The sequence below is a fragment of the Oncorhynchus tshawytscha genome, linkage group LG03 (genome assembly GCF_018296145.1).
Source record: "Oncorhynchus tshawytscha isolate Ot180627B linkage group LG03, Otsh_v2.0, whole genome shotgun sequence".
In the NCBI taxonomy this organism is placed as follows: Eukaryota; Metazoa; Chordata; class Actinopteri; order Salmoniformes; family Salmonidae; genus Oncorhynchus; species Oncorhynchus tshawytscha.
Window position 1 is genome coordinate 51,173,850 of NC_056431.1, and position 13,747 is coordinate 51,187,596.

The 13,747-nt window shown below is 41.2% G+C and overlaps 1 protein-coding gene across 2 annotated transcripts in view; it reads right to left on the reverse strand.

The window, feature by feature from the left end:
• The window catches only part of LOC112238503 (voltage-dependent L-type calcium channel subunit beta-4), a 58,264-nt gene that overhangs the window by 40,153 nt on the left and 4,364 nt on the right, over positions 1-13,747 (reverse strand). The window lies entirely within an intron of this gene.

Genomic DNA, 13,747 nt, shown 5'->3' on the forward strand with positions numbered 1-13,747 from the left:
TTTCTCGTTTCTGATTACAATTTCGATAAACAAGTACATTCTCAAACAAGTGTGTCCCTTTGATTTAATCAAGTGAAATTACAGTGAAACATTTGTTGGGATTCAGAGAGCTCCTTTCAAAAGACATGGTGGAAGACTGGAGCAATATCGCCCTCTAGTGATGAAGAGACTTACAGCAGGTGCACATGCTACAAACTGCCCATCTTCTCATCTGAAAATATGAAACATCACAATCGGACAGATTTGACTCTCTCCTACCCAACCCCACTTTTTTTTTAACATTGTTTGCAAACTGATATGTGACACGTATTAATGCCAAAATAACATGCAAAACAGGCAAAACAAAAGTAATTAAGTTAATATAGCCGTATCCAAACATCATGTCTTTTTTGCATTCTTGAGTAAGGCAGCTCCAAAATGCAGGTGTTTCAGCCTAGCTCAGTGCTTTTTGTGGTGGTGGGGCAGCCAGCGGAAAATACAGATAGTAGGGGTTGGTAATGTTCTCTAATTGCGCCACTATTGGCTCAGGTGAGGCTCAAAACAGGTGGGGCTCTGAATGACAGGTCACCACTGGACCTGAACATTGACTGGTTAGCAACTAGCTGTTCGCTCAAGAGGAAGCTTCTAACTGTGATTAATATCTGTAATATGACCCAGGTTATCACAACCAACTAGAGTGCATACCAATAGTGCTGGATCTGTGACATCTACTTGTATTGATCATATCTTCACTAATGCTGCAGAGCTTTGCTACAAAGCAATATTAGTTTCCATTGGCTGTAGTGACCATAACATTGTGGCAATAACAAGGAAAGCCAAAGTGCCAAAGGTTGGGCATAAAGTCATTTATAAGAGTAAAGCACACTGCCCTTAAACAGTAAAGCACCCTTTGCTGGCTCTAACAGCAGCCCAATCAGTTTGCTGTCTGTTCTTAGTAAACTGATGGAGAGGATTGTGTTTGACCAAATAAAATGCTCTTTTTTAGAGAACAAGTTAACTACCGACTTTCAACATGGAATATAGAGAAGGGCACTTAACTTGTACTGCACAACAGATAATTGGTTAAAATAAATGGATAAAACGTTGTTAGTTGGAGCTGTTTTGTTAGAGTTCAGCCTTTGATGTTATTGCTGTCACGTGGTTGGAGAGTTATTTATACAATAGAACCCAGAGAATGTTTTTCAATGGAAGCTTCTCTAACATCAGTAGTGCTGAGCAATTAACCAAAATTGGTAAAATTCCATTTAGTTATTTTTTTCCCTGGGAGATCGATGTGCAGTTTCTCTGAAGATAAATCAAATCAAGCCCGAACTGTGCGACGTAGTTGAGAGTTGTAGTTTCCAACAGGCCAATATTTTACATAGGTTAGCACAGAAAATGTGCTAATTAACTACAATGACCATAATACATATTTACTTTTTTTGTATAAGCCAACCAATAGAGGACCACAATGGGGAAAAGTCTTTGACTTTTTGTGTATATAATCCATGTCAATTTTGGTAAATGTATTGGTTGCCTGGTGTGGCTTCTTTATGTATTCGAAATGGTCAAATCAAATCAAATTGAAAATTACTTGCCTACTTGTCTGGTCTGTGTGGAGAAGACACGGAGACAGAGAAAAGAGAGAACGCCCGATCGAGAGGGACAGAAAACAGATGCTTCGCGAGGTATCCTGAAAATACATTATCTAAGTGATTGACAGTTGGTATTCAGCAGCCATAAATGTATGCCTTATTTACTTTGAAGAACTACTAAAATAGTGATTTTGTCAGACAGCATAGGCAGCAGCTCTATAGAGATGAGATGAATACTTGGAATTAAATAATAAAGTCAGAAAATAAAACAAATGTAATATACACAACAACTGAAATATTTTATTACAGTTTTTTCCAACTGCTTACACACAAAATCTTTTCATGTCACACGATTTTTGAAACCTCTCACTCAAAGTGCAAAACTACACACCAAATATCCAAAACCATAAGCTATTTCTCAGCGTTTGACTCAGTTGTCAATTGCATAAAACACTTTTTTCAAAACACTACACACAATTATCTACCTAAAACACAAAAATCGAACAGGAAGTGACTTGCTTTCCTTTTCCAAACACAACCAATCAAAATGCTACACTTATTTACCAGGTCTCACACACTCCTCACATGTGCAAACACTAATAGCTTAACTGATCACTAACCAATCACTGCTTTACTGTAGTATAGGCCTATAAATAGGTCAAAGGTCAGATTACCTGTTTTGAACATTGGATGCCAACAATGGACAGAGAGCAAGAGGAGTGGGGGGGAGAGGAAGAGGACGAGGGCAAAGAAGAGAAGGAAGGAGAGCCATCTCTGATGAGATTAGGGCAAAACTTGTTGATCATGTGATCAACCATGGTTTGACCATGAGAGAGGTTGGACTGAGAGTCCAGCCCAACTTGAGTCGATTTACAGTGGCGTCCATAATTCGAACCTTCAGAAATGAGAACAGGTATGCAACTATCTAATGACTATTTTAGCATTACAGCAATGTACTGTAAAATACGTATGACTGCATAGTATTGCATAAACATTTGTAACTCTAAGCCATCCATTTACTGCACTGCATTGAATGAATGAGGTTGGTTATCATGCTGTACTACATTTTTTTGCACATTGTTTACAGTTCCTATGCTGAACACATACTGTGTTTGAATTCTGTACAGAGTGGAAAGGCAAAGACATCATAGAGGACGAGGAAGCTTGTTTACAGATGTACAAGAGACTGCAATTATAAATATGGTCTATGTGGGGACATAGAGGTTGCCTCTGTCCAAGGTTGGATACGCCATGCTAGGAGATACTTTCCTCGATGTTTGGCAAGAGAAAACGTATCTTGTGATGTGGACGAAGTATTCTGGCCAGACTCAGGCCGGAGAAGAGATGAAGCGTAGCTTAGCACTGGTGATCCCCCTACCAATTCCTGGACTGACCCCCGGGACCCCACACACACAAATTGTGTTCTTACGGTATTCTAAAGAATATACTTTTGGTTTACATATGTTTATGGATTTGTTGTATGCTACTGTATACAACAGTAATGTTTGGCCTAATAAATATTTTCTGTTTCTACATTGCATTGGTGTTTACAGTGTACTTGTTACCCCTCTCAGCAGATGACTTTCACTGTAGAACATTGTATTGAAATGTAGATGTAAGCCTATGAAAGACCAAAAAGCTTTAGATTTAGAACAACAGTGTTTACATGGTTTATCCAAAAATGTACTATTATGAAAGCAGTGTTTGCTATTTGATGCAAATGCTTCATTCTGACATGTGTTTATGGCATTTTGAATGCAGTGTTACATTTTGAAGGAGATGTGAGGCATTTTGCATTTTGTGTGTGCAGTTTTGGGAATTGTGTGTAGAGTTTTGAAAAAAAGGAGACAGTTTTAAAAACTTGTGTACGCAGTTGGAAAAAACTGTAAAGTAATGTGAATACATGATGGTTCATACTGTAAGTTAGGCCTCACTCCCCCCTATCTGAGATATCTACTGCAGCCCTCCACCACATACAACACCCGTTCTGCCAGTCACATTCTGTTAAAGGTCCTGAAGCACAAACATCCCTGGGTCGATCATCTTTTCAGTTCGCTGCAGCTAGCGACTGGAACGAGCTGCAACAAACACTCAAACTGGACAGTTTTATCTCAATCTCTTCATTCAAAGACACAATCATGGATACTCTGACAGGTGTCGCTGCTTTGTGTGATGTATTGTTGTCTCTACCTTCTTGCCCTTTGCTGTTGTCTGTGCCCAATAATGTTTGTACCATGTTTTATGCTGCTACCATGTTGTATGCTACCATGTTGTTGTCATGTTGTGTTGCTACCATGCTTCGTTGTCATGTGTTGCTGCCTTGGTGTGTTGTTTTCTCAGGTCTCTCTTTATGTAGTGTTGTCTCTTGTTGTGACGTGTTTTTTTGTCCTATATTTATAGAGGATATTTATATTTGATTTATTTTTTATTTTTAATCCCAGGCCCCCGTCCCAGCAGGAGGCCTTTTGGTAGGCCGTCATTGTAAATAAGAATTTGTTGTTAACTGACTTGCCTAGTTAAATAAAGGTTAAATAAAATAAAATCAAGTTATAAGCATTAATGGCCAGTCACTACCATCATGGGACTTTTATTAGTTTATTTTTTTCTGTGTTGTTCCAGCATTCAACCCACATGATGCGTAATGCATTAATGAATGAAATAGAAAACTGTTATTATTTTTTTAATAGTAGAAACGAAACCGACCTGACCTCAAAAATCACTAATCGCTCAGCACTAAACATCAGATATGTACAGTGCAGTGTCCCTCAGGGCAGTTGCCTTGGACCCGTTATTGATCTTTGTTTCTCTAAATGATTTGCCACGGGTCTTACACAAAGCTATAATGACTATGTATGCCGATGATTCCACACTCTACATGTCAGCACCCAAAGCCAGTGAGCTCACTGAAATTCTACATAAGGAGTTACAGTCAGTATCAGAATGGGTGATTAATAATAAGCTGTTCTTAAATACATCTAAAACTAAAAGCATTGTATTTGGTTCAAAACATTATCTAAGACCTGAACCTCAACTGGAGTTGTACATAAAGGGTGTAATCAATGAGCAAGTTGAATCAAATTAAATCAAATTTTATTGGTCACATACACGTGTTTAGCAGATGTTATTGCAAGTGTAGCGAAATGCTGACAGTGCTGACAGTGCAGTAATATCTAACAAGTAGGAAGCTGTTCTGCGTTTTTGAGACAAATCCACTGTACTAGTTGTTCAGGCTCTGGTGTTGTCCCATCTTGATTACTGTCCGGTAATATAGTGCAGCAAAGAATGACCTAGCAAAACAGCAGCTGGCTCAAAACAGAGCACCACGCCTTGGCCTTAACTGCACATACATAACTTACATCAACAACATGTATGCCAGCCTTTCCTGTTTGAGGGTTGACAAGAGAGTAACTGCTTCTCCTAGTTTTTATGAGAAATATTACTGTGATGACAATTCCAGATTGCCTGCATAATCAATTAACCTTCAGCTCAGACATCCATACATACCCCACAAGACATGCCACCAGGGGTCTCTTCACAGTCCCCAAGTCACGGCTACGCACCATTTTTTAGAGAGCCATGATCCCATGAAACTCCCTTTCATTTCCAATTACTCAAGCAAACAGCAAAATTACCTTTAAAAAACGGATTCAACAACATCTCATTGAACGGCGGGGACTGTGGGCAAAATGCAAATTCTGAAATTTTGTAGATTGACTCGTTAAATGGTAGTCAAGTTTTTGCATTTCAGCAATTCACAGAAATATAAGTCATTGATGCCTTGCTTGCTATAAATACCAAGAAATCCACAGGGACTGACCAATTGGAGCCAGGTCTGCTCAAGTGTGCTGCCCCCTCATTGCTGGCTCAGTGACCCATAGATATTTCAAAAGTATGGAAAACAGCTTATGTGCTGCCACTCCACAAGGGCAGGGATAGCAGTGATCTTGATAATTATTGTCCCATTTCCAGGCTTCCATGTCTAGCTAAGATTCTTGAATCCTTGGTAAATAAACAACTTAGTTCTTTTTTATCTGAGCATAGCATTTTGAATATAAATCAATTTGGGTTTAGTCCAGGGCAAAGCACTAACACAGCAACCACATTAGTTGTTAATCATTTTGTGAATGCTTTAGATGCTAAAATGAATTGTGCTGCCTTGTTTGTGGACAAACAAAAGCATTTGATTCTTTGATCATGCCATTTTAATGAACAAGTTGTACTCGATTGGCCTGGGCTCTAACGCCTTCTCTTGGTTTCATGATAATCTAAGTGACAGAACTCAGGCCATCGTGACTGATGTGGTTAAGTCAGAATTTCTTGAAGTAACGGTGTTCCGCAGGGGTTGATTCTAGAACCTGTTCTTTTCACTATTTATACAAATACTATTGGTCAATCTGTTAAAAGTTGTACATTTCATCTGTATGATTGTCACGTCCTGACCTTAGTTCCTTTTTTATGTCTCTATTTTTGGTTTGGTCAGGGCGTGAGTTGGGGTGGGCATTCTATGTTTTTGTTCTAAGTTTTGTATTTCTGTGTTTGGCCTGGTATGGTTCCCAATCAGAGGCAGCTGTTTATCGTTGTCTCTGATTGAGAACAATAATTAGGTAGCCTGTTCCCACCTGTGTTTGTGGGTAGTTGTTTTCTGTTTTGTGTCTTCACCTTACAGAACTGTTTCGTTTCATTCACTCTCTCTCTCTTTGTTATTTATTGGTTATTGCAGTGTTCAGTTTATTTATTAAAATTAACATAGACACTTACCACGCTGAGTTTTGGTCTGATCCTTTTTATTCCTCATCCGAGGAGGACAATGATCGTTACTATGATACTATTATGTACGCAATTGCCCCAGCTGCTGACCTAGCTGTCAGAAGGCTACAGTCCAATTTTGCAACTATGTAGGAAACCTTTACTGATTTAAAACGTGTGCTTTAATACGGGCAATACTAAATACATGTTGTTTTCAAGTTCTCATAAGATTGTCTCAGATGGATTATTTCTTCACTCATTGGATGGTTCTATAATCGAAAGAGTCTCTGCATTACAAATACCTTGGTATTTGGATTGACAATGATTTGTTTAAAAAAAAATATGAATGAGCTTGTTAAGAAACTAATGTGAGTTTTTTTTTTTACACAAACAGATCGTGTCTCTCTCTAGTCTGCAGGAAGCAGATTGTGCAATCAACCTTGCTAGCTGTTAATGATTATGGTGATACTATTTATCAAAGTGCAGCTGCCTTTACTTTTAAACCCCTGGATGCCATTTTTTATTTAAGCTTTAACTCAGACAATGCTGGGCCAAACTTGCGCCGCCCTATGGGACTCCCGATCTCGGCCGGTTGTGATACAGCCCGGGATCGAACTCGGGTCTGTAGTGACGCCTCTACCACTGCGATGCAGTGCCTTAGACCAAGGCCCTTCTCCCCTGATTGCTCAGTTTGGCCGGGCGGCCAGGTCTAGGAAGAGTCTTGGTGATTCCAAACTTCTTCCATTTAAGAATGAGGGAGGCCACTTTGTTCTTGGGGACCTTCAATGCTGCAGACATTTTTGGTACTATTCCCCAGATCTGTGCCTCAACACAATCCTGTCTCGGAGCTCTACGAACAATTCATGGCTTGGTTTTTGCTCTGACATGCACTGTCAACTGTGGGACACAGGTGTGTCCCATTCCAAATCATGTCCAATCAATTGAATTTACCACAGGTGGACTTCAATCAAGTTGTAGAAACATCTTAAGGGGGGCTCCCGAGTGGCGTAGCTGTCTCAGGCACTGCATCACAAACTCTGGGCTTTGTCACACAATTGAGGCGGCGCACAATTGGCCCAGTGTAGTTCGGGTTAGGGGAGAGTTTGGCCGGCTGGGATGTCCTTGTCCCATCGGGCTGTAGCGACTCCTCTGGCGGACCGGGCGCATGCATGCTGACATGGTTGCCAGTTGGACGGTGTTTCCTCCAACACATTGGTGCGGCTAGCCTCCGGGTTAAGCGAGCAGTGAGGCTTGGCTCTCGACCTTCGCCTCTCACGAGTCAGTATGGGAGTTGCAGCGATGGGACAAGACTGTAACTACCAATTGGGGTGAAAAAATAAGTGATAGTAATAAAGGATGACAATGGAAACAGGATGCACCTGAGCTCTATTTCCAGTCTCATAACAAAGGGTCTGAATACTTAATGAATACTTTTTAATAGATTTGCATAAATAAAAAATAAACCGTTTTTGCTTTGTCATTATGGGGTATTGTGTGTAGATTGATGAGGAACATTTTTTATTTGATCCAGTTTAAAATAAGGCTGTAACGTAACAAAATGTGGAAAAAGTCAAGGGGTCTGAATACTTTCCGAATGCACTGCATATTTATGTTATTTGTGCAATTTGTGTCATGCCGTATTTGACTTGTTTTATGTTGTATTGAATGTTGTTCTATAAAATTGTATATGCAGGGCTCCCTTGAAAAAGAGACACTGGTCTCAATGGTGACTCCCTGCTAAAATAAAGGTAAAATAAATACCCAACCCCCTTTAAGGACAGGTTTGACTCTCTCCTAACCAACCCTGTTTTATGATAATGGAGAGGAAGAGCGTTCATCCTTTCCACATCCCCTGACCTCTACAGTAAACCCCTGAGGCTTCAGTAATGGGAAGGGGGAAGGGTGTTCATCCCTTCTATGTGCTTTCTCACCTAGTGGTAGCCCATCTTCTTCACTGGACTGGCCTCATCTAATACCATCAGTATGGGAAGCTTCATGTAATGTGTGTATTTATACATAAAAGAATAGATAGAATATAAAGAATCGCTAAAAACACCTATGACTTAGAATGAGAGTCAAGGTACAGTATTTTAAGGCATGAGAAATTATATGGTCTATATTCAGTAGTATCTAGAATCAGGCAGCAGAGAGCACTAGTGCACTACATGTCTCCAGGGAGGGAGAGAGACCCAGCTGCACCAAGAGCTGACACTCTGCCTAAATAGCTGACTGCACTACAATTGATCTACTTCTCATCTGAATAAGGGTACAAAATTAGGGTACAAAATTAGACATGGAAGTTTTCCACCAGAAAACATTTTTTGACGTCATTGTACTCAGTGAGATGTCTATGTACAGTACAGCTTTGTAGCCCGGCTGGCAACTGCATCACTGCAGATCCTAAGAGACAGACACAGACCCACTGTGCTGTAAACAGTTACTCTCCTAGCTAGCAGAGAAAAGACTCATTTAAAAAAAATGTTTTATTTATTTAACCAGGCAAGTCAGTTAAGAACAAATTCTTATTTTCAATGACGGCCTAGGAACAGTGGGTTAACTGCCTGTTCAGGAGCAGAACGACAGATTTGTACCTTGTCAGCTCGGGGGTTTGAACTTGCAACCTTCCGGTTACTAGTCCAACACTCTAACCACTAGGCTACCCTAGCAGAGAAAATACTCATCCCATAGATCTTAAGAGACAGACACACTGTGCTGTAAACAGTTACTGTCCTAGATAGCAGAGAAAAGACTCATCCCATAGATCTTAAGACACAGACTCACTGTGCTGTAAAGTTACTGTCCTAGCTAGCAGAGAAAACACTCATCCCATAGATCTTAAGAGACAGACTCACTGTGCTGTAAAGTTACTGTCCTAGCTAGCAGAATAAAGACTCATCCCATAGATCTTAAGAGACAGACTCACTGTGCTGTAAAGTTACTGTCCTAGCTAGCAGAGAAAAACTCACCCCATAGATCTTAAGAGGCAGACTCACTGTGATGTAACAAGTTACTGTCCTAGTTACTGAAGCTTATCCCATAGACTCATCCCACAGATCCAAATTGACCTAGCGACACTTTTAGAAACAATTGTGCTATGTAGAACCTAAAAGGGTTATTTGGCTGTCCACATAGGAGAACCTTTTAAAGAACTCATTTTAGTTCCAGGTAGAACCTTTTTGGGTTCCAGGTAGAGCACTTTTGGGTTCTACCTGGGTCCAAAAGGGTTCTACCTGGAAACAAAAAGGGTTCTAACTGGAACCAAACACGGTTCTCTAATAGGGAAAGCTGAAGAACACTTTTAGGTTCTAGATAGCACCATTTTCTAAGAGTACAGCAAACTCATCTCCTAGACACGTACAGCACACTCTGACATCAGTTGGCCCGGGTTTGGCCGGGGTAGACCGTCATTGTAAATAAGAATTTGTTCTTAACTGACTTGCCTAGTTAAATAAAGGTTCAATAAAATAATAATAATGTACAGAACGGGGCAAATGGAATGGCATCAAACACCTGAAAACCATGTGTTTGATACCATTCCACTGATTCTGCTCCAGTTATTACCACGAACCCGTTCTCCCCAACTAAGGTGCCAACAACCTCCTGTGCCTGACATTGGCAGATCCTCTTTGCCTGGCTTAAGCAGCAGACTCTGGCTGATGTCTGGTGTCAGCCAGTATAAGACCCTCTTCCTCTGACTTTGAGATAAGTCTTTATAAAAGGTTCTTGAGTAATGAGGTCATGAACCATTAGGATTTGCTGTTGAAGGACTGGTACTGGTAGTGTGAGAAGGGTGAGAAGTGGGAGAGCTGTTTCCAATGCTTCATGAAGAAGTGACTCATAAATGAACTGCTCCAGAGTTCAGCCAGGCGACCTACATAAAAGGGATTAACTAGAAATCAGCATCTTGTATAATCAGTTTACTATAGCTGCTGCTGCTACTATAACTGAAAAAATAGGCTAACCAGATGGCTTTGTTAAAGGCATTGTCTACATCCCAAATGGTACCCTATTTCGTATATAGTGCACTATTTAGAGAAAAGGGTACCATTTGGACACATTATTGTGATTTAGAAAGGCAATTAAATCTCAGACAGCATTCAGCGGATTCAGACAAGCTTCGCTGCTTAGCTTTCATCCCAAAATGAGATTTATTTCAGAGGTGAATGAATGTAAAAGCCATTCAATTAAAATGTCTAAATATGAAGACTCCCGTCCCAACTCAGACAGTCATGGCTTTAACCTTGGAGCACTGGGCATAAATCATGGCTGGAAGTTTCTGTCCAGTTCCTGGACAGAAATTAGGACCTAATCTATGGATTTCACATGATTGGGCAGGGGTGCAGCCATGGGTGGGCCAGGGAGGGCATAGGCCCACCCACTGGAGAGCCAGGCCCAGCCAATCAGAATTTGTTTTTCCCCACAAAAGGGCTTCATGACAGACAAAAATACTCCTCAGCACCTTGGCAAAGGATAAATGCTCACTAACAGGGATGTAAACACATTTGTGGGAGATTTGTTTTTTGTGCGTATTGAAGATTTCTGGGATTTTTTATTTCAGCTCATGAAACATGGGACCAACACTTTACATGTTGTGTTTAAATTTTTGTTCAGTGTATATAGTTGAATTATCTCATCCTAGTGCAGAAGTTTTCAAAGTGTCAGAGATGGTGGGGGTCTATGTTGAATCACTACTGAATTAAGCGAAGGAGCTGCAGAGAATAGAGAAGAGTCGAGTAGTACTTTATTGAGCCCAACTTGGTCAAGTGTTTTTTTTAGTGACTCACTGCTTGGGCACCTTGTGAGTCACTACTAAACAAAACTGAAGAACTGATACTGTACATACATTTTTTGAATACAGTTATACAGTACAGTCATAGAACTGGTTGGTTGTCAGGCAGACTCAGACAGTGATGTGGATGGTGGAACTACTTACTGTTCATTCAGTCTATGACTCAATAATACCACCTCAGATCAACTAAAGCTGCTCTCTGAGTGCTGCCAGCCTACTATCCTAAAACCACATAGAATGGGATTATCTCATAAAATATTGGAAGGTTGCAAGATTATTTTGCAGTTTATTTTGGTCTGTAAACAGGTGCCTGTCCATCCCCTTTCCTGTATTTCAGTAAAGAGGGGGGTTTGAGACAAAAAAAATGAGAATTGACCATGGGACAGAACCCAGAGACACAGTCAGGGTCAAAGGTCAGATTGGAACACGTTATTCCCATAGAATTGGAATGATTTATTCTAATTCTATGAATATCCCATCATGAACCCAACACTGAACATCTGTCTACAGGAAGCTAAATATACCATCTGGGGATGAGGGAAAAAAATGCAATAAACGCTGCTGCCATGTAACATTTCACTTTAAATATCTTTCCGCCAACATTTCCTCTCTCCTTTGACTGTTTTCTCTAGCTTGAGTCTTTCTCCTCATTAAACCTCTCTTAAACCTCAGACACACTCCATCCTTCCCGTATTGCTCTCAAACCTCTCTCGTTCGTTAGCAGATTCATTGCAGGTCAAAAGTTTTAGAACACCTACTCATTCAAGGGTTTTCTTTATTTTTATTATTTTCTACATTGTAGAATAATAGTGAAGACATCAAAACTATGAAGTAACACATATGGAATAATGTAGTAAACAAAAAAGTGTTAAACAAATCAAAATATATTCTTCCAATAGCCATCCTTTGCCTTGATGACAGCTTTGCACACTCTTGACATTCTCTCAACCAGCTTCACCTGGAGTGCTTTTCCAACAGTCTTGAAGGAGTTCCCACATATGCTGAGCACTTGTTGGCTGCTTTTCCTTCACTCTTTAGTCCGACTCATCCCAAACCATCTCAATTTAGTTGAGGCCGGGGGATTGTGGAGACCAGGTCATCTGACGCAGCACTCTATCACCCTCGTTGGTAAAATAGCCCTCACACAGCCTGGAGGTGTGTTGGATCATTGTCCTGCTGAAAAACAAATGATAGTTCCACTAAGCCCAAACCAGATGGGATGGCGTATCACTGCAGAATGCTATGGTAGCCATCCTGGTTAAGTGTGCCATGATTTCTAAATTAAGCAAAATCAGTGTCACCAGCAAAGGACCCCCACACCATCACACCTCCTCCCCCATCCTTCACGGGGGGAACCACACATGCAGCGATAATCCGTTCACCTACTGTGCGTCTCGCAAAGTCAAATTTGGACTCCAGATCAAAGGACAAATTTCCACCTGTATAATGTCCATTGCTCATGTTTATTGGCCCAAGCAAGTCTCTTCTTATTATTGGTGTCCTTCAGTAGTGGTTTCTTCACAGAAATTCGACCATGAAGGTCTGATTCACACAGTCTCTTCTGAACAGTTGAACCTGGCCGGTTCCCCTCTTTCCACTGGGATTCTCTGCCTCTAACCCTATTACAAAGGCTGAGTCACTGGCTTACTGGTGCTCTTTCATGCCGTACCTAGGAGGGGTGCGTCATTTGAGTGGGTTGAGTCACTGATGTGATCTTCCTGTCTGGATTGGCGCCCCCCCCTTGGGTTGTGCCGTGGCGAAGATCTTTGTGGGCTATACTCGGCCTTGTCTCAGGATGGTAAGTTGGTGGTTGAAGATATCCCTCTAGTGGTGTGGGGGCTGTGCTTTGGCAAAGTGGGTGGGGTTATATCCTTCCTGTTTGGCCCTGTCCAGGTATCATCGGATGGGGCCACAGTGGCTCCTGGCCCCTCCTGTCTCAGCCTCCAGTATTTATGCTGCAGTAGTTTATGTATCAGGGGGCTAGGGTCAGTTTGTTATATCTGGAGTACTTCTCCTTTCTTATCCGGTGTCCTGTGTGAATTTAAGTATGCTCTCTCTAATTAGCTGTTTCTCTCTTTCTTTCTCTCTTTCGGAGGACCTGAGCCCTAGGACCATGCCTCAGGACCACCTGGCATGATGACTCCTTGCTGTCCCCAGTCCACCTGGCCGTGCTGCTGCTCCAGTTTCAACTGTTCTGCCTGCGGCTATGGAATCCTGACCTGTTCACCGGACGTGCTACCTGTCCCAGACCTATTATTTGACCATGCTGGTCATTTATGAACATTTGAACATCTTGGCCATGTTCTGTTATAATCTCCACCCGGCACAGCCAGAAGAGGACTGGCCACCACTCATAGCCTGTTTCCTCTTTAGGTTTCTTCCAAGGTTTTGGCCTTTTTAGGGAGTTTTTCCTAGCCAACATGCTTCAACACCTGCATTGCTTGCTTGCTTTTTTCTGGCTGGGTTTCTGTACAGGACTTTGAGATATCAGCTGATGTACGAAGGGCTAAATAAATCAATTTGATTTGATTTGATGTTGAGATGTGTCTGTTACTTGAACTCTGTGAAGAATTTATTTGGGCTGCAATTTCTGAGGCTGGTAACTCTAATGAACTTATCCTCTGCAGCAGAGGTAACT